The sequence below is a fragment of the Meles meles genome, chromosome 5, assembly GCF_922984935.1.
Source record: "Meles meles chromosome 5, mMelMel3.1 paternal haplotype, whole genome shotgun sequence".
Classification (NCBI taxonomy): Eukaryota; Metazoa; Chordata; class Mammalia; order Carnivora; family Mustelidae; genus Meles; species Meles meles.
The window spans coordinates 76,638,375-76,660,591 of record NC_060070.1 but is presented as its reverse complement, the minus strand read 5'-3'; the positions used below and the strand labels follow the sequence as shown (position 1 = coordinate 76,660,591).

The 22,217-nt window shown below is 42.0% G+C and overlaps 1 protein-coding gene across 10 annotated transcripts in view; it reads left to right on the top strand.

Moving 5' to 3' along the window:
* Window positions 1-22,217, top strand: part of NCOA7 (nuclear receptor coactivator 7) — a 158,703-nt gene that overhangs the window by 38,296 nt on the left and 98,190 nt on the right. Inside the window, exon 5 of one of the 10 annotated variants that reach the window (XM_046004344.1) lies at window positions 16,885-16,959. The exons of the other annotated variants lie outside the window; for them this stretch is intronic. The gene's annotated coding sequence lies outside the window, so the exon portion shown is untranslated. The remainder of the gene's footprint in view (window positions 1-16,884; window positions 16,960-22,217) is intronic. 10 annotated transcript variants of the gene reach the window in all.

Here is a 22,217-nt window from a genome sequence, read left to right as displayed (position 1 = left end):
CCCACCTGGTTTTCAGGATCTTTGGTGGTGTTTTATACCAGCTGTCTATTCCGGATTGAATGATTTATGAGACCTTTCCCCGTGCTCTTGCAAAGAATCTGTGTATACAGAATTAGTGTATTATATATGTGGATTAATTCCTTGATACTTGACAGGTCTTGCAACTAAATGAAAAACTGAGTTATTAAAGCAGATTGTACTCCCTGTGTTATCCTCTGCAGTGCTCATTATTCATTATGGCCCCTGCTCCCCCTCCTTCCCCTTACAGTTAGAATGCATTTTTTTTCAGTAGTGCCAAATATTATTTCTTCCACACTTTGACATTATATGGCTTTTGCAGAATGTAGAACCCATTTGGTTCTAAAACACCATTTGGTGTTTTTTTTGTGCAGATCTCTTTATGTTCTTTGTGTGTTTGAACATTTTTTTAAAAAACAGAGCATTCAGGATTGAGGGTTAATGTAGGATATCAAAAATAAATTTTAGGGCACCTGGGTGGCTCAGTGGGTTGGGCCGCTGCCTTCGGCTCAGGTCATGATCCCGGGGTCCTGGGATCGAGTCCCGCGTCGGGCTCTCTGCTCGGCAGGGAGCCTGCTTCCCTCTCTCTCTCTGCCTGCCTCTCTATCTACTTGTGATCTCTCTCTGTCAAATAAATAAATAAAATCTTTAAAAAATAAATAAATAAATAAATAAATAAATTTTAGTGAACCTAAAGTGGTGTTCTGTGGGAGATTTACTTTTCCCCTCTGCTGAGGTCTGATGGGGCCTGTACACAGACACTGAGGGGTAGAGGCTCAGCAGTAGACTCTGTTTGGTTTGTATGAGTCCCTCTGGCCGCTGCTTCCTGGTTATCTAGAAGAGTCGACCCGCTGCTGCCCCCTGCTCTCTTCCCCACGCCACTGCCCAGCTGGTAGCCTGCAGCATGGAGGGGGTGATGCTCTTCTCTCTGCCTCACCCTCTCACCCCAGACTCTGAAGGTTGCAAAGTGCAGAACACGTGTTGGCTCCGATCCCTGCTCCTCTGACAGCCCCCACGTCCATCCTCAGCCTCCACACCCCCCCCCCCCCCGGTAGTTCTTCCTCCTTGAATCTCTGACCCTCCAGCAGAGCTCCTTGTGTTTGAAAAGCACGCTGGTGTATGACCTTGGCCAAGTTTTCCAAATTTCACCTTGCATTTCTTGTTGTTAAGTGTGGCTAATAATACCCTACTAACAACATGACTTTGAAGAAGGATGCCTCCCAGCCTGAGCCAAGGTGATAAAGTCCCCATGGGACACAGCAGGGAGGACCAGAGTTGAACCAGGTCTGGACCCTTACCCACACTGTTTGAAGTTTGGCCCCTTCTTCAGGGAGGAGGACCTGGAGGCTGATTCTTGAACCCACTGATTAGCCTTTTTATTAAATAAAAGTTGTCAGAGTCAGTTGTGGGGCTCTCTCATTCAAACAAAACCAAACCACGGTGCTGTGAGGATGAAGGTAACATATCCAGAGTGCTTGGCACAGTGAGTGCTCAGCCACCTCTGACCTTGGCTTCTGTGCTTACCTGCACCTTTGTCTTCCTCTAAAAATCTTCGTCTTGGTACCCTACTCCCATTCCATGAGCTGCTCCTGTGGTTCAGATCAGGGAGGCAGGAGTAAACCCAGCAGTCTGGAGTGGAATCAGCAGTTTCCCAAAGATACATTGTTAGAGCACAGCCAGACTCTGGAATAGCATAAAGTAGAACTACATAGTCCAGAGGGCTTTGAGAAATCCAAGGTACGCTTCTGTTTTGTAGTAGGAGCCCAGGCCCATGGGGTGAAATTGTCAGTGACCTGCTGCCCCACACCAGGCCACTTTATGTATAGTAATTGGTCATCAGAGCCTCACCACTGGGGTTTGGCACACTTTCACGTCTTGGGCATGCGTGCCAGGGACACCGACTCCTCAGCCCTTAAGAGTGGCCAGGTAGGACCACATAGGCCGGTCACCTTTAGCCAGGAGTAGCATCTTATCCCAAGTAGAGTGTATTATCCTCTTCTGTGTGTGCTTTCCTGTGAAAAAGTTTGAGAGAAGTGGTCCACCTCACCTTCATACCAAGCATCTGATCCATGAAAATTTTCATACCCAAATACAATTAGATGTATGGAAGTTCAGACTTCCATAGTTGGAGTTGGAGTTGGAGAAACTTGAGTGAGTTGGAGAAACGTGAGTGAGATGAGACAGCAGGCAGGGGATACAGGATCAGAGCCCAGCTCTGTCCTCCAGCAACCATAGCTTATGCTCTGCAGCACAGCCCGTGGCAGTGGGGCACCTTGATGGCAGAAGGGGGCCCGTAGAGCACAGGCTAATTCACATCATTGTGAATTCATGTGTAGAAGTGCATACCAAGTTCTAAGTGACTTCCTTTTTTTTTTTTTTTTTTTAAAGATTTTATTTATTTATTTGACAGAGGTCACAGGTAGGCAGAGAAGCAGGCAGAGAGAGAGGAGGAAGCAGGCTCCCTGCTGAGCAGAGAGCCCAATGCGGGGCTGGATTCCAGGACTCTGGGATCATGACCTGAGCCAAAGGGAGAGGCTTAACCTACTGAACCACCCAGGAGCCCTCTAAGTGAACTTCTTAAAAAGCTCACTTGTTTATAGCTTGTGAGGACATCCCATACTACGTTTTGTCAAGTTTAATGTCAGAGTATTGACCAACTAAGGCAGTAGGAAACATGTAGTCAGTGTAGCCCACCTACGTAAGTCAGGGTTACGTTACAGAGACCCTTGTTACTTGCTAGGATTGCCTGTTATCTAAAAGAGTAGTTGCCTATAATAGAAATGCATGCAGAAATACATTTGGTCAGAAAACCCCAAAATTCCCTTTTGGGCAAGCACAGAGTCCCAGATCCAGGCTGGTTGGTCTGCAGCATTGCTGAGGATACTCTCCAGCCCCACAGAGCTGTCTCTGAACCCTCGGGAGGAGCTGCACTTTGTGGTATGCCTGTGCTGAGAATGAACATACCACATGGGTGGAGTGGTGGGATGTGAACTCTTGCCCTTCCTTTAATTAACAGTCTGTAGACTGTTTTTTCCTGCTGGCCAAGGATTATTAAAGAAGAACCTTAGCATGTCCAAGATTTGAGGAGAAACTTTATTATTACCAGTGGCTGGATTCAGATACTCAGTCATAATACAGGTTTTCATTGAGCTGATACATGAAAAGCAAGCGAATGGGTTTAAGTGCTTGGTAAATGTTATAATGCTCTACTGTCTTAATATTTGGTGACTGTTTTATTCTCTCAGTTTCGCTGTATCTCGTGATTCTAATAAAAGTTAATAATAGCATTTGTTGGCCCTTTACAAAGTGCCTCCGCGTGCATTCTCTCCCTGTATCCTCACAGTGATCGCGTGAGTAGATAAAAATGCAGATGACGCATCTGTAGTTCAGGAGGTTAAATAACTTGCCTCACATCACTTACCCTTTAAATGGACGAGCGGAGCCCTGAATCCCAGTCTACTTTGTCCATATCTCTGATTATTTTTCTTGATTCATATTTCTTGGTTTCAGTTGCATTAAGAATTAATTTTTACTTTGAGAGAGGGAATAGAACATGTTATTGGCATCATAATGTAAATAGGAAAAATTGTACATGGCTTTGGAAGGAGAATGTTTTAGGTGGGTTTACTGGAAAGCATATTTGATTTCAATTTCTAAGAACCATCCAAGAAGACTGTCATTGCCATTAGTGCCTGCAGTGATCCATAGCACGGCCCAGGAACACTTCCGTGTATGATCTTTATAGCTCTTGTTCATGGGTTTGCACTGAGTCTCCCCCGAAATGGGCCATCTAGAGGAGTGGGATTCTCTAGTAGGTCAGTGCTCGTTCCATGTGCCTCCTTAAATAAATAGTGGTTGGCATGTGGCAAGTGTTAAATATTTTTTTTGTACCAACTAAAAGACAATATTTAAAACAGCTTCTTTAGTGTAGGATCTAAATAGTTTAAGTTTTAATTTTTTAAAGATTTTATTTATTTATTTGAAAGAGAGAAAGAGTGAGCAAGAGAGAGCATGAGCAGTGGGAAGAGAGAGAAGCAGGCTCCCTGCCAAGCCAGGACCCCGTGAGGCAAAGGCAGACGCTTCACTGACTGAGCCACCCAGGCAACCGAAGCTTAATTTTTATCACCACAAATTTGTTAATATTCAGCAATTTTATTACTCTTAAAAAACATCGAGAATATTTTAAAACCATTTCCTATAAAAAAGTTTCTTGTGCCTTATTTGAAAATATTACTAATTGCTGATTAAACTCTCAAATGAGCTGTAATGTCATTTAAGGCTTATGCTTCATATTTTTTTTATTAAGTTCAGATCAGGCAGCACTTAAGAGAACATTTACATATTGCCTGGCACTCATTAATGGGAAAAATGTCCATGGTCAAGTTGGAGCTGCTGATGTTTTTAAGAAATCATTAACTTTTTTCTACAGATTTTTAAAAAGGTTTATAAACATTTAGACATTTACAGATAGACTCATGCTTTGTTTTTAAGGAACATGCAGGGTTACTTGATTTAATTCCGTGTAGTGTACCGCTTTTCAGTCTGTAGGTTACAACCCATTGGGGCATCATGAAATCAATTTAGTGGATAAGAACCAGCATTTCTTCTAATGGGATGGAACAGAATAGATTAGTCTGGACTAAAGCTAGACGGAATAGAAAAGATTGGAATGCATTGTAGGTAGTCAGAATAAATAGTATTTCACAAAAATTTTGTTTTAAATGTATATAAGTATGTATATCTTGAGTCATAGTTTAAAATTATTTTTTATTGTGAGCCACGATCAAAAGAACTCATTGTTCTAGAGGAGTCCTTGGTGGTTTGTATACTGGGAGTGAGGTTATTTTCCTCACTGAACAACAAATTTCTTTGAAAATTGTTCATCTAATACATGTTAACCAATACTTCAAAGATAGCTGTACATAAAGTACCTGTTACATAAATATATTTCCCCCCAGTGCAGTATAATGGCTTCCTACAAAACTGATTTCAAGGATCAGTGACAAGCAGGTGTCCTTCTGTTTGAAATCTCAGGCTGATTTGGATTGTCCTAGATCTTGGAGTGAGACCTGATGAAACTGTAACCTTACAAAACCACCAAATGGAACTATTTGATCATGAAGCTTGGGGAACTTGTGTATGGTCTGCCTGTAGGTCTCTCCTCTGTAGATCTACTTACTGGCTCTAGAACCTGGGGTATAGTGAGAATAATGAGAATGAGAATAATAACAGTACCTACCGTAAGATATTGTTGGAGGATTGACTGAATTAAAATAAATATATAAAGTCTCTAGAGTAAGTGCCAATGAAAAACTAGCACTAATGGATTTTAATATAAAAGCATGATGCCTAAATGAGGAATACAGGAATAATTGAGAAAAAGTAAGAATAAATACATAGGCATACATTTGGTGTACATTTTCAGGGAGTTTATATATCCCTTGAAACTTGTCCATAAGCGTGCTGTGGTCACAGGACTTAAAGACTGTGATCCTTCAGTGAAGACCCAATACTGTAGACATAGATAAGACTAAAGCATTTGCAAAGTAAATGATAGAAGCTGTCTCCCTCCTTTTTTAATGTTGTTGCTGACAGTTGAGGAAGACTTCAGCTGAACTGACTTCTGAATTTGTCTGAAACTTGGCACTGTCTCAGCTGGAAAGAGTTTGGCACATGACTTTGAAAACTTTTCCTTATTGCTGGTACAGTGACTCTTCAGTGTGAGAAAATGGAGTTCAGAACCAGAAAAACGCTTTGTGCTCACAGCTCTGGAACTTCCTACCTCATGCCTGGACTCTAGGTGTTGGTGATTTTAGTAGAAAGTTTTCTTTTTCTCCGAAACTCTTATCTGAAAATTCCATCAATCGTCACCCCTTCTACCCTCATAAGTTAAATGCTAATTGCGTATCTTCCCACACATCTTCCCAGATTAGTCTTCCTGAGACAAGGTTCAGATACGTCACTTCTGCTTCCCAGATTCTTCTCTCAAATTTGAGCTTCTGCACAGTATGGCTAATCCTACCTTTCTGTCTTTATGTCCTACTTGGATTTTTCTTTACATGTTATGCTGTATTTGTATGAACTTTGCTGTCACTGTCCTCTCCCTGTATACAGTGATGGCAAACCCATCTCTAAGTGTCATACTGTCTCCTTGACACCTTTCCTATTTCACTTAATTCTTAACCGCTCCCCCAAACACACACACACAACTAGATGTGCCCTTCCCTGCCACTGGACTCAGAGGTCATTGCTAAGGCCTCATTCTGCCTCCTCTTGGGACCCTTAACACACTGTCTTTGGATGTCCCCATAATGCTTCTCTGCCCTATTTTTTGTTATTTATTCTTGGTTCTTTTTCATTTTTATATTCTGCACAAGGTCTAACTTTATGCCCTGCATCTAATGGTAATTCAGTGTGAATGATAGCATTTGTTGAACATTTGCTGTGTAACAGACACATTTGTGTACTCATGTAATCTCCTAATTATTCCATGAGGTAGGTCCTGTTGTCATCCTGATTCCAGATAAAGATGCTAAACTTTATTATAGGTGTTGTGGAATTTGCCCAAAGTCACATAACTACAAAGTGGCAGATCCAGGTCTCAACCCAGGTGTGCCAGACCCCCTAGCCCGTGCCTCTAATCATTATGCCATATTCTTCAGTAAACTATGTCAAATGGAATCTCATAGAACTTTATCAGTTATCCAGGCAAATATAAGTGAGACTCGCTGATCTAGATCATTAAATGTGTTAAAGTACTAAACAGGTATTTTCTGATTTTCAGTGCAAAATTGTTCTTAGGAGCTTTAGAACAAAATAGGAGTCTCTAGTCATTCAAGGAAACTTTGAAAGTCTTCACATACCAACAAAAACGTCACCAGTCTCCTGACCTTTCTCTGTATTTTTGGGAATGTGACAAGAAGTGCCCTCTTATTTCCTCTCTAGACTCAAAGTTGGAGGCCCTAACAAGCTGAAATTCTCCTTGCTTGGGCATTTCTGTTGTAAAGATGCTTGGTACTTGAGCCATGGGTCATGTGTTCTTGCGTTTTTACTTTCCTTTTCCTTCATTTACCATTTTTTAAAAATTTATTTTTTATTAACATATAATGTATTATTAGCCCCAGGGGTACAGGTCTGTGAATCGCCAGGTTTACACACTTCACAGCACTCACCCACAGCACATACCCTCCCCAATGTCCATAACCCAACCACCCTCTCCCTGTCATTTACCATTTCAAATAAAGTTTGCATAAACAACATGGTTAATTCCCCATATTTTTCTGGACTCCTTTTGTGGTGTATTATACCAGTGAAGGCGCAACAGCTCTGCCTACTTTTTCTAGCTTTTTTCTTCTCACGTGTAAGTGAAGTTGGTCATGAAAAGGATAACGGGCCAAGTTTAAGGAGACCAAGTGAGACACATCATAGTCCATGATTTGCAGTGTGATTCAGCACCAAATAAGGCAGACTGTTGTGTCACTACCATAAAGCATGAACACAGGTGTGGTAGGGTAAGAAGACACGATGAGTTAGTTGGATCTGGGAAACCCTGGGTCCCTTTCCCAACGCAAGAAGGAATTAGCTTCTGCTGAGGCAGAGAATGGTGGACAGCAAAAAGGAGGTCTTTTCTCAGTAGTTCTGTTACTAGAGCCGATTTGCCTTGAAGAAGAATCAGAGATGACTGTGAGGTGGGGCTCTCCTATTCTAAAGTGAGAAATGTAGCTTGACAGTGGTGAGACATGAATTGTGTAGGTGTGAGCATGGCGTATGAAGTAGACATAGAAGAACCAAAGAACGAGAATGTGGATTACATCTACATTTTAAAATGGTTTTTATTAGTGTATTTATAGAATACTTGACAGACTAGATGACCAAAATACAATCCTCTGAACTTAGGGAAGAGTTAAATCAGAGGCCAGCATGCTTCAAATATTCTTTTCTAGACTTAAAAGAAAAAGAAAAGAAAAGAAAAGAAAAGCCAAAAAACAAAACCATATATTTCTGAATCACTCTACAGCATTTAAAATATGGTTTGCACATACATTTTCAAGAACACATCTGTTGTACAAAGCAGAATAGATGCAAAGTTGATGGGTTCCCATCCTGAATAGGTGGCGTGATTTAAATCAAATTACTGTCAAGGATGGTTTGAGCCAAGTCATTAATCATTTTATTCATTTCTCCTGTGTCTGTGAGACCGTGTTAGTGTTGATTATCACAACTGCATTGTGTGTTCTTCACAGTTTAGAGCCAGTAGAGGCTTGGGTTTAGAAGTTGTATATACATAATTTAAAGCAGATGAATTTTGATATTTCAGATTAATTTTGTTAGCACAGCAGAAAGCTGAATGGTAATTTGGTTATTGCAATTTCAGAAGGTAATTGAAGCAGATGCTGGTGAGGTCACTGGGGACTGAGTCATCTCCATTTCAGTAGCTCCATCATTTTGTTTTTAAAGTGTGTGTGTGGGGGGGGGGGTTCTTTTTGCTAAATTGACTACTTTTACTACATAATGAGAGAAATTTAATTTTTCTAACTACAGCCCTGAACATATAATCAGGATTTCAGGTTATTTTTCTTTTATAAGAGTAAATAGATATAAAGTGCAAAAACATTTAACAGTTTTTTTTTATAAGAACATATGGATTTTTTAAAAAGATAAGTTATAAATTCATATCTAATCTTTAAGTGCAATTTGTACTGTCTTAATAGATCAATGAAAACTTTAAATTATAAAATTGAGTTATGAACCTAATATAAATAATCTTGACTTTCTTCCTGTTTATTTTTAATCCACAGGAAAACCTTTTTCTAAGTTTGAGTAAATGACCATATTGGTTTTTATATTATCTGATGCAAGTAGATACTTACGACATCTCTCAGTTCTTTGACTTACTCAAATGTAAGACTTTGAGTCATAAAATGTTTATCCTTGGATTTAAAATAGATTCTTGTGTTAGGCGGAGAAACTTGAACATTGCTTATATCTCAGAAAGACCTTATGTGCCTGCATCTGTTAAGCCCAGTGGGTGCAACGGTGAACACAATAAACATGGGTCTTGTTCTTACAGAGATTATTTTTCACAAAGACATTAAATAAGGAAATACAAATGCATATGTCATTAGAAATTGCAGGGTTTGCTATGAGGGAAAATAACAGGATGTTATGAAAGAACTGTAAGGGCAGTATCTACTTCAGATAGGAATGATATTCAAGGAAGACCTCTAGAGAATAATGATATTTAAGCTGATCTTGGCATTGGGCAGGATTTGCCATATGATCTGTGTATTTAGGAGAAGGGCTGGGGAAAAGAAGGAAAGGAGGAGTCTGTTCTAAGTAGAGGAAACACTTAGATTCCAAGACCTTAAGGGCGGGGCAGGGGGTGGCCTGGCAGATTTCTGGGTCTTCGGAAAGCCAGCAGGGCTGGAACAGAGTGCTTTAGGGAGGGTAGCACAAGAACGGTGGATACGTGTGCTGTGACAAGTCATGCAGGTGTTTGTTGGCCACGTTTGGGAATTTGGATTAAGCAACTAGGGGAATGGAGGTACCATTAAATGAAATGGGAAAACTAGAAAAAATAACAGTTTTGAGCGGGAATTTCAAGAATTTAAGTTTGGACATGTTAATTTTGAGATGCTTATGAGCCAGCTCAGTAGAACCGCTGACCGTAACATGGGTATATGTGCCTAGAGTGAAAACAGAGTGGTCTAGGCTGAGGTCGAAGTTGAGGAGTTGTTGGCCCCAGCAAGCAGGGGAGTGGATGGGACCATACAGGGAGAGAATGTAACATGAAAAGAGAACAGAACTTAGGAATGGGGAACAGAATTGATAACTCCAGCATTTAGTGATCTAGTAGGAAGAAATCCAGAAGAGATAGAATCACAGCAGCCAAGAGAAAAGAGCAAGCATTTCAAGAAAGTGAGAACGATCAGAGGTTTTGGAAGCAGTGAGAGGTAAATTAAAGTGAGGACTGAAGAGTATATATTAGGTTTGGCCACTTGAAGGTCACTGATGATTGAATAAAAGTAGTTTCAGTGCAGTATTGGGAGAAGACAGTGTAATGCAAACGGGAAATAAGGGAATGGACACAGAGCTCCAGGCTCAAGTTCTTCTGGGAACTTGGCTAGGAAGGGAAGCCAAAAATTAGGGCTGTGGTGGGAGGGAGATGTGGAGGTCAAGGAAAGATGAGTTTATAAGGATGGAGGAGGAAGAGAAGTAAAGCATGTCTGTTGGTTAGTGGGGATGGTCCGTCAGAGTTGGGGGGTGGGGGTCCTGGGGAGACCAGCTTGGTGACCGACCCTTATGTAAAGTCATGGGAACATTAACAAAGCAGTAAAGCAGGAGATAAGCCACACCAGATTTCCTAACCCTGTCCAACTGGGGCCTATAACACGCTATAAAGTTTTACTTGTGTGTATTGACAGTTCTACCCTCTTTTTTGCTGATTGCTCACTGTGTGCCAGGAGGCTTATAGATACGACCTTATTTAATCCTTAGAACAACCATGAGGTAGATGGTGGTATTTTCCTCATTTTGACTGGCAAGATAGCAGGCTCGGAGCGGTTCAGTAACTCCCTAAGAGATAGGCTAGTAAGTAACAAGTCAGGATTTCTTCCTTCTGTGTTCAGCTCTTAGGCCTTTATTAACTACGACTTCCATACTGCCTTCCAAGTATAGTATAAAAAGAAGAATCAGCCTATTCCATATTAGACATTTTCAGTTGTTATTTTTCAGTTATTATTTAGAACTTTATAGAAATTTTGTCATAATTTTTTTTTGTTAACAATTACTAATGTGTCCTCTTTGTAATATATGTCGAAAGGTAGCTGAAGAATTCCTAAGTGTTTAAGACTTTTTCCTTACTGATATGAATCTTAAAAATAAACTGTAAGTGACTGGGTTTTAAACTGTTGGCATTTTAACATAACTTTTTGTTATAGGTGAGCATCAGTCATTCACGTGTACTTTAAATGAAGAATGCCGATCTTAATGCTGGGGGCAGGAGCTTGATGTACAGTACGTTTGAGGAGCACAGCTCCCATTCTGTAGTAGCCTGTCGTAGTATCCTCTGCTGGTTACAGAAGGCAGGCCATTAGCAAATGTTCCTGCATTTGCAGGTAAACATCGTACAGTGGAATGGTCATGTCTGCACAGCTCTTGTAACAGCTGTTCAATTTCTGTTCCTGTAGTCGGAATTCTAATAAGTGTCTGGAAGACCTTTGTTTCGCGTACTCACAGTGACTTCATTTTGTAGCCACCTCACATGAGGGACTTTGGTCCCTCTCCAGCAATAGGTGTGGGATATAGAGGTATACCAAGTAATGAGGTAATTCATTCAGGTCCTAAGAAGTGACTGAGAAATTAGAAAGAAAAGATAGCATTTTCTTTGACATTTCATTTTTATTCTTCCACTCATCATTTTAATACGGGCACCATGTCTCAGTTCAGAAGCATAAAATCTTTTAGGGGTAGGGCTGAGGCCATTGGGGCCAAGAGGCCAAGGACAGAATCTCTGCTACATCTGACAAATAGGCCTTTTTCAACCTGGATTTGAGCTTTTCCACCTATAAAGGCATACCAGGGATTACCCCCCCACCCCCCACCCCCCACCCCCGCCACCCCGCCCAAAGGCTACTCATTTGTTTCTTGAAAAGCTCTTGTTAGTAGAAAGTTGTTTTTAAATTTTTAGTTAAAAATTTTTTTTTCAACTTATCCTACTTATATTCTCAGTTACTGAGGATCCAGGCAGAATACATCAAGTCCCACTTTCATATATTATCATTGTATGTATTTGAAGGCAATGTCATGTTCTTCCTGAACCTTCTCTTTTCCATGCTGAATATACCAAGTTTCTAAATCTCTGCATCTAGGGCTCCTGGGTGGTTCAGTCAGTTAAGCATCTGCCTTCGGCTCAGGTCATAATCCCAGAGTCCTGGAATCCAGCCCCACTTTGGGCTACCTGCTCAGTGGGAGCCTGTTTCTCCTCCCACTCTCCCTGCTTGTGTTCCCTCTCTCACTCAGTCTCTCTCTCTGTCAAATAAATAAAATCTTTAAAAAAATTTTTAAAAGTAAATCCATCTAAGACAGTTTTCAGATTCAGATTTCACCACCTCAGTGTGGTCTGATTAATGCATTTATAGAAATATTACTTGTTATCCTTTTGTTTTTATTAATATAGTATTATACTTTATTAGTTTGTTGATAAACTTTGTATTCACACTGAGGGGAAAATAGGGGTTTTCCTTATGGGAATTGGACTTGTAATTTTATCTTGTTTGTTTTCTATCCCTTAATCTAATTTTCCAGAAATTTTGAAACCTGATTTTTTACATCAAACATAGTTACTGTCCTTCCTCACTTGGGTCAGATAACCTGAGCAGCTTGCCTTCTATGTCCTTATCCAAGTAGTTGACGAAAATGCTCAATTGTAGAGCTGTTCCCATCATGGCACATTAGTACCATCAGTGGATTAAATAATTATCTTTAAGTCTTTCAGCTTGCTATAAATCATCTTGCTCTGAGTTCAGTTAACCAAATTCTCTAGGACAGCTGTTTCCATCTTGCTTTCTAAGAGTGAAAAACATTCTGAAGGGCCTTAGTGAAATCTTGATATACTGTCCCTTGCGACATGCCCGGTGATAGGAGAAATCTAGCAGTACTGTTATGAAAGAGAATTATGTTAGTTCGTTTTCCCTCATTTTCTTATACCCATGGTGGTTTCTAGCAATCAGTAAGTTCTCTTCAAGTAATCACAGCTGATTGGTCTAATATCTGTCAATTTATTTTTCAGGGAGTCATTATCAAGCTGCTCAGTGTGTCATTTCTAGAATATGATTTTCTTTTTCTTTTGAAAACCAGATTTTTTTAAAAAGATTTTATTTATTTATTTGACAGAGAGATCACAAGTAGGCAGGCAGAGAGAGAAATGGAAGCAGCTTGATCCCAGGACCCTGAGATCATGACCTGAGCGAAGGCAGAGGCTTAACCCACTGAGCCACCCAGGTGCCCCAAGTGTTTTTGTTTTGTTTTGTTTTGTTTTTAAATTCCAGTCTTTCTCTTAAGAGATTACTGGTAATGGTTCCACAACTCAGGGAGTTGTTTCTTACAGGGCTAGAGTCTTCGTCCTGGATTTCATTTTCTTAGCTACGATGCTTTGTCCTCTGTAGTTTTTCCCTTAGTCTGTTTGAGAGAGCTACCACCCTGGAGTGGACTACCACGTTCTCTCTCTTAGGCGTTAACCTCACCCGGTGTGCCGTGGGCAGTGGCCCTGTTGCTTCTTGAAGCCTCATTCTCTCAACATCCCGAAAATTTCCTTGTGACTTTTTCCTTTGCGTTGATTACAACCATCTGTTCATCCTGAGCTTCTGATTTCCACTGTTGTTCCTCTAGGTTTCTGTCATTTGCTTGTTGCTTTTGTCTGAGCTTCATTTTGTTCCTTTCTGCCATTCTTTGTACATGCCTGCCAAAAACTCGAGTTCATCAGGATACATTTGGTTCTTGAAATGCTTTCTGCCTTGCCTCTTCAACAGGCTCATTTGTGATGGAGTTGACAGAATTTGTTTTGAAGAACCTCATCTTTTTTGGGTCATGTTCCTTTTAAGCTCTGGCCATGAGATTATATTCATTTGTCCTTTCCCTCAGTGAACATTCACTGGATTACTCCAGTGAATGGATTTTTTATTTTTTTTTTATTTTTTATTTTTTTTTTAAATTTTATTTATTTGACAGAGAGAAATCACAACTAGGCAGAGAGGCAGGCAGAGAGAGAGGAGGAAGCAGGCTCCCTGCTGAGCAGAGAGCCCGATGCGGGGCTCGATCCCAGGACCCTGGGATCATGACCTGAGCCGAAGGCAGAGGATTTAACCCACTGAGCCACCCAGGCGCCCCGATTTTTTATTTTTTAAAGATTTTACTTATTTATTTGACAGAGAGAGACACAGCGAGAGAGGGAACACAAGCAGGGGGAGTAGGAAGGGGATAAGCAGGCTTCCCTCTGAGCAGGGAGCCTGACATGGGACTCTGTCCCAGGACGCTGGGATCATGACCTGAGTGGAAGGCAGATGCTTCATGACTGAGCCTCCCAGGCATCCCATTCTTGTAGAATCTAAAAAACAAAACAGGGGCACCTGGGTGGCTCAGTGGGTTAAAGCCTCTGCCTTCAGCTCAGGTCATGATCCCAGGGTCCTGGGATCAAGCCCCACATCGGGCTCTCTGGTCAGTGGGGAGTCTGCTTCCTCCTCTCTCTCCCTGCCTGCCTCTCTGACTAGTTGCAATCTCTGTCTATCAAATAAATAAATAAAAAAATCTTAAGAAAAAATAAAATAAAAAGCAAAACAAAGGAATAAACACAAAATCAAACCTATAAATGCAAAGAACAAACTGATGGCTGCCAGAGGGGAGGAGAGTAGGAGGTGGAACAAAAGGGGTGACAGGGAGAGGGAGATAGGGATTTCCAGTTATGCAAGGAATAAGTCATAAGAATAAAAGGCACAGCATGGGGAATACAGTCAGTTGATACTGTAATAGCGTTGAATAGGGGTAGGTGGTAGCTACACACGTGGTGAGCAGAGCACAACATATGGAGAAGCTGAGTTACTGTATTGTACCCCTGAAACTACTGTAACATTGTGTGTGAACTGTATGCAAATAAAAAAAATATTTGTAGGAATGTACAATCTGGTATAATAACAGGATGCTTATGAAAGAGGCAACAATGGGGTAAGTACCCAATAAGGAGACTGCAAGTGCTAAGAGTACGGGGCAGAGGAAGTGACTATCCAAAACAGCCTGGGCATCATCATAAGAAAGGTGATACTGCCCTGTCTTCATATGTCATGGGGAGAGAGTGAAGGAAGGACATTTCACACAGGGGAGGACTGTGTGTAACGCATGAAATACATGGGATTTACATGTGACTGGGACACTAAGATGGAGTCCTTATATTCGTTAAGAGAAGCTATGATTTGAGTTAGTTCTTTCTCATTATCTGCTGTTTATATTGTGTGTGTGTATATATATATATATTATAGTCTGTTCATGTTTCTTCTGTTGGGGACCAATTCCTTGACCATGTATGTGTCTGGACCAGTTACTCTTTCTTGACTGATGGTTTTGATCATTCTTAGGCTGTTCTCTGCCATTTTTTAAATTAGTGTGCTAAACCTAATTCTCCCAGGGTGAATTTGGGTTGCCTTTATTTCCCCTGATAAGGAGCCACCAGATACCTTCCTCTTTTCTTTTAATTATTAAAGGGATCAGGGAAATAATTACCAACTTAATTTTCTTACTTTGTAGGCAAGAGAGCACATATCAGTTCATTGGTTATGCTAAGGATTAAAAGTTTGCGCCCTGGTTAGGAGACACGAGTCCACAAGCCCAAAGATGATTGGCTTTAACCAATTCCATTTTTCACTGGTCAGTAAAGAGGCTTCATTTATGGCCTATGAGGGTCTAGCACACCAAAGATGCTCAAAATTCTCAATTTTTTAAAAAAAAAAATCAGCTTTGACTGGTAGCCTACTCAAAATTCACAACTGATTTATAGTGAAACTCAGCACCAAGTTTACTTCCTGGGGAAGCGCTGCTGGGAGTGAGAAGTTCTCGAACAGGACTGGTGAGGAATTGCTGTGATCTCTCAGGTACCCTTGGTGTTTTCTGAGGCCCCTGGTGGCTCTCCCATCCATGGTACTGCTGCTACCTCCCCGCACAGCATGCTGTCCAAGGCTTCCTTCACCCTGCCACGCGTTCTGGCCGCCAGAATTCTTTTACTGGTTTCAGTTTCTCTCTGGAGCTTCAGGTTAATTTTCTTTCTTGTATCTTTGATAAATTATTTTCCAATTTCTGGAAATGCTGTTTAAGGTAATATTGCTGTTTTTCAAAATAAATGTTTTTGTGTTACCGTAGAGTGAAACTATTGGCCCTGGAAATCTGATGATTTTTTTCTTATGGGGTCATAATTTTAAGATTCTCATAGTTTAACTGCATTGAGGGGGAAAAAGAAATTAAGGGAAAAAATCAGAAACCAGGTAAGACAGATGTGCCTATAGTGAAGGCCATCTACAGAAACAGAAAACATTTAGTTGATGAGGCAGACAGCTAAAACTCTTAGAAGAAATAAGTGGGGCTGGTCTTTGGTGTCAGTCAGGACGGAGGCTTTGTCCCCTCTCTCAATGACCATGTCATCAGCACTCCTCACATATCACTCCAAAATAGCAGTCCTGATTTAAAAAAAAAAAAAAAGTCTACTTGCTCAGCAGATGCAGCTTTAAGGCAAGGCTCAGAACTGTTCCTAACCCTCCCAGACCTCAATTCTGTCCCTCACTTCCTCCTGGAACAATTAGTGACTGGCCCCACTCGCTTAAGTAAGGCCTTCTTGCCTGTCTCTTCCTTCCTTTTTGTTGGTTCTACATAATTGTTTCCTCTGAGAATAATGGAACTTAAAAAAAAAATGGCATGGTAAGCCATGAAGTTGTCACTATTTATTAAAAATCATACTGCACGCAAAAATATTTTTGTAGGGAGCCAATCAAGAACTGATGAATCTTTTTTTTTTTTTAAGATTTTTTTTTTTTTTTTTAAACAGAGCGAGAGAGTGAGAGAGCACAAGCAGGGGGAGTGGCAGGCAGGCAGGCAGAGGGAGAGGGAGAAGCGGGCTCCCCTCTGAGCAAGGAGCCCAAGGTGGGGCTCAATCCCAGGACCCCGGGATCATGACCCAAGTCGGAGGCAGACACTTAAACAATTGAGCCACCCAGGTACCCCGCAGAACTGATAAAAAATCTTTAAAAATAAGTTGTAATTGAATGCACAGTGAGAGAAGTATTGAAAGAAACTTGTGGGTGGCTTATTTTTGTTTTTTTTTGTTTTTAGTAAATGCAAATGTTTGGCTTTAACCATGGAAGGCTCTCACAAAATACTTATCTGAGTGTCTGAAATCATCACGAGGTAAAACTAAAGTGACTTAAAAATGTAAATGATGCTTATTAAATACATGTGGGCATAGTATAGTTCATCCTCTACACATATAAGAAAATTCTAGAAAATTGCATTTAAAATAATGAAGAATTTTGTTCTCTGAATAAATGAATCTTCCTGTGATTTAGATTTATCTCTTAGTTGTTTATTTGTATGGAATTTAGGGTTAGAAATATCTTAAAAACGACTTTAGCTGACTTCTTGCTCGAGCTGAGTTACTGAGCCTTGAGAGGTAGTTCGTAAACCAAAGTTAGTGGCTAGTACCCATTCGTTCAGCAAACCTATTTTGCTTCTGGTGTATATCCTGGCTACTGTGTAAGCACCGAGTATACAGGGATATGTAACTAATAGGGATATTGTCCCTTCCCTCAGGGAGCTTATATTCTATGGGGAGAACCAGAGGTTGAACAGCGAACTTGCAGCAGTGAGGATGCAGTTAGATTATTGATAATTGCTGCAAAGAAAAATTAATGGAGAAGTAGCACTGGTGGATCGTGGAGATTGGGATGGAGCAGGGTCCAGGTTTCTGTTTCCACAGCTGAATGGACAGTGGTTTTCCAGTAAGAGAGGATACATCTCAGGGAAAGCAGGTTTGGGGCAGATAAATGACAGGCTGGGCTGGGTCACCTTGAATTTGGTGTGCCTCTGGGAAGGGCACGTGGAGAAGTGGGAGATGTGATTGGATACACAGGGGAGAAGCTCAGAGCATAATTCTGAACTGGAAGTATGAAGTGGAAAAGGCATCAGTTTAGGAATAAAAATGGAGTTTGGGCCATGGGTCCTCTGAAAAGAGAGCAGGAAGAGAGGACTCCCAACTCTGCCCCATTCCTGATCTTCCCCATGGCTGCAAGTACATCTACCCCTTAGCTTAATCTAAAATCTGGGAGTTGGTTTTTTTTTTTTTTTTTTTTCCATTTTATTTATTTTTTCAGCGTAACAGTATTCATTCTTTTTGCACAACACCCAGTGCTCCATGCAAAACGTGCCCTCCCCATTACCCACCACCTGTTCCCCCAACCTCCCACCCCTGACCCTTCAAAACCCTCAGGTTGTTTTTCAGAGTCCATAGTCTCTTATGGTTCGCTTCCCCTCCCCAATGTCCATAGCCCGCTCCCCCTCTCCCAATCCCACCTCCCCCCAGCAACCCCCAGTTTGTTTTGTGAGATTAAGAGTCATTTATGGTTTGTCTCCCTCCCAATCCCATCTTGTTTCATTTATTCTTCTCCTATCCCCCTACCCCCCCATGTTGCTTCTCCATGTCCTCATATCAGGGAGATCATATGATAGTTGTCTTTCTCCGATTGACTTATTTCACTAAGCATGATACGCTCTAGTTCCACTGGGAGTTGGTTTTAATCCTCTTTACCTCACTTTCCACACCTGATTCATTAGCAAACCCTGTTGACTTCACCTCCAGAACAGAACCGAAGTCTGTTCACTTCGTCTCCTTCCTCCTCTCTCTCCGGGACTGCTGCTGTAGCCTTGAGCTGATCTCCTAGCTTCTACTCTTGCCCTCAAGAGTCCCAGTCTTCACATAGGAGTCAGAGAAGAACTTTTAAAACACATATCAGATCACCTCATCCTCTGGATTAAATCTTCCAGTGGCTTCTCATAGCCCTTGAAATAAAATCCAAACTCTTTACCTTACAGAGCCTGCAAATTTCAACCTCCCTGATCTGGTCTTATCAGTGTTCACCTGGGCACCGCCCCCCAGCGGTAGAGACCTTCCTCCTGGAACACAAACACGAGCAGGGTGTGGCATCAAGAAAGCTGGAATATATCTGTCTGATTGGTAGTGTTGATTGCCGCCGAAGGGTCAAGTGAGATCAGAGCTGGAAAATGTCCACTGAGGCCTCCCAGCCCTGGCTCACTGCTCCCTCCATTCTTGCTGCACCCTCTGTGAGGCAATTCCTGAAGCCGGCTGCTCTGGGACCAGAGGGTCCCCCGGTTGCGTGTGAAATCCTGTGCCACCAAGGAGTTTGGAATCCTCATTGGTCAAAGGAACTGCACAGTGAAGTGTTGTTCTCCATAAAACAGAAAATAGAGACCAGAGGAATAGAGGATAAATGAGAAAGTATACGGTTTTTACAGATTGCAGGGCTCACCCATGTTTCAATGATTAAACGCAGCAGTAAGTGATAATGATAAGAAATTGAAACAGTGTAAAAGAGGGTAGCATAAAAGATTTTTGAAGTCTTGACATTTTCTTTCCTTCTCCCCTGCAGTTTCCGTTCTCTAAAGATCATCTGGGGGATAGGATCATACCGATCCTTGGAGAAATATTCTAACTAGCTGAACATACATACACACATAAAATAAAATAAAATGTTGCTACTTTGGGGATGTTTTAGTCTACATCAGTTTCTCCTTTCTCCCTTCCTTCCTATTTCCTGTCTTTTTGTCTTTCCTCGTTTTCCATTTCCCTTTCCTAGTTTTCTTTTCTTCCTTCTTTCCCTCTCTTCTTCTGCTCCCTTCCGCCCTCCCATCCTCCCTCCATCCTGGCATCTGTATTTACACAGACGCCATTCCGCACCGGGGAGTGTGCTGTAACAGCCCCGAGCAGCTCACCTCCTCTTGAGGGAAAGGATAATGGAGTTCCCCGCCTCCCAGCTCTGGTGGCTGCCGGGATACTGCAAGCAATGAACTGTATGTTCATTTGAGAGCAGCAAATACATGGGAGCAGACGCACAGCTGGTATGAAGAGAAATGGAAGGTGCTGGAGATATTTAGCCTGAAGAAGAAAAGTTGGTGGGTGGACGTGCTATATGCTTCCCATCTTGAAGGCCTGAGGAGCGAAGTCTCTGTTCTCTGGTACAGGGGAGGAGAGAAGGCAGACCAATGGCTGGAAGCTTCAGAGGCGGATTCTGGCATTCAGCATCACAAAGAACTTTATAAATGCCATTTATAGATTTATAAGTAATAATTGTTTTCTGTATCAGTGAGTGCTCCTGTTGATGCAAATGGCAAGAAAACCCCAGGAGACGAGGCGAGTCCTTAAGAATGGCCGACTTCCGAGTTTGCATGCTGTGACGTCCTGCTCTGTTTTCCCCCTCACTCTCAGACCCCGCAGTGCACTACTCCTGGGGCTCTGGACCCTTGGTGTGTGGTAACAGGAAGACCACCAGCCTCTATCTTCCTGGGTAGGAACAAACAGAGTGCCTCCTGGTGTCTCAGTCAGTTGCCCAGCTCGGCCTTGCTCTGACTGGACTGAAGTGAAAACACCCCTTTGGGAGGGGGAGCAGGTGGGGAGCGCGCAGTGGCCAGTGGTCCCCGGCACTTCCTCTCTTGCTGAACAGGAACAGCAAGTTTTCCCTGCTCTGCCAGTGGGGCAGTTCCCTGGTCAGCCTTGGGGCAGCCAGTGTTTCTGCTCTGAGTGGCTTGCTCCTACCCATTTCCCTGACGACACTGAGGAGGAGCCCGTCTGGGAGCTGGACTTCCTTCGGAGCCCATTTTCTGGTGGCATAGATTTGGGGACCTGGGCATTACTTTGGAGTTGAGCATTTACAAGTTCATATGTTTGACAAATGAGGGGTTTCTCTGGCAGTACAATTCATTAACAATTTTGCAGGCTTTAATTCTTTTTTCACTGGCCACACTCCATGGGTTAGTCACCAGAACCATGGAAGTTTGGATGGAGATACCTGGCTCAGGAATTTTGGTCTCTCAGCACTGGGCTGGTAGTCAGTTCATGCCCTGGGCCCTCAGGGCAGCACTGCCCGCCCCCCCCCCCCCCCGACTTTGTTTCAGGGCAGTAAAAACCAGTGGTCTGAGCTGGGGAGGCGCTGTTTATTTGCTTCTTAGGAGCCCTGGACTGTGTTATAGCTGCATCAGTGCAGGTGGACCACCAGCCTGTGTGCGCGGCAGCGGGAATAGGTGGAGGTGTATTGGGAGAGCCTGAGGAAGAGCAGCTGCTTACAAACCCTCATCTCAGTACAGCAACGTCCCGTACCTTTTTTGCACTGACTTTAGCTGGGGGCAGATAATTTGGCTTTCCCACCTGTGCAGGACTCCAGGTCACCAGGCCTGCAAGCCACAAACAAAAATTTTCTCTTAGCAAAGGTATATTGTCATCTGGTTCTCCTCTAAGCTGATAAATTATAGCCTAAACTTGCCTCTTTCTTGTAAGATCTTACTGAAGACTGAAAGAAATGGAGAGTTCACTTTAGAATCCTAAAAATTCTCTTAAGTCCCCTAATAATGCAGTTCTGAAAGGCACACTATCTGGTTTTAAGGTACAGAAGACATCCGTTTTATTATCATATGACAAAGACTTCCAACCCCAGCTCAGCCAATCCACATTTTGGGATCCTTCACAGGAAACAAACCTTACTTCTTACGTAAATTTCCATAATAGCCAGAACTGTCTTTCCCCTTTGTTGGGAGCAGGGAGCAAGTGTCCCAAGTAAGAGAAAACAGATCAAACTCGCTGAGAGGAGAAAAGAAGGCATTAGGGAATTTATTGACACACGTAAGTTAAAAGTCCAGGTTAAATTTTAGATTTGACTTCTGGAACGCCTGGATTGGGGCCCAGATAATATCATCATGACTCAGTTTCTCTGTATCTAAGCTCTTCCCCTCTTTTGTCTTCTCAGATTTTCCTTGGCAAACACTGCGGATTCAGGATGTCCCTTGTGCAACATCAGGCAAAGGGAGTGTGTTTGCCAGTAGTTGACGCAGGATTTACTGTGATTGGACCAGCCTAGGCCATGTGCTGGTTCTTGGAGTCACTGCTGCTAGACAGCTATCCTAGGGGCCTCGGTGCTTTGATTGGCTTGGGTTGAGGGTTTCATCCCTGGAGCTGGCGGGGGTGCCTTACCCAGATATAGTAATAAAAGGGGGGAGGGTGTATTTACTGAAACTTGATCTTAAAACAAGGGGAAAAGATAGTAGGGAAAAGTCAGCTCCAATTATCTGTAGGGTGTTAGACACTGAATAGGCACTGCAGTTAAAGTTTTTAAAAAGAAGAATCATATATGTTGAGTCTCAGTGAGTTTCTAGGAACTGGAGAGTTTTGAGAGAATCTGTAAATATAGTACTTAATTCCATCATTGGATGATTTTGATCAGATAACGTTTTAAGGAGCTTTCCTACATGAGATTTTATAATTTATACTTCTTGGAAAACAAACTGGAAAAGACAATTTTTTTTTTTTTTTGCTTAGCTAATTATCTTATCATTTTAAATTTATCTTTTTAGGATTTTTAATATTGTGACAGCTTTATGTAGAA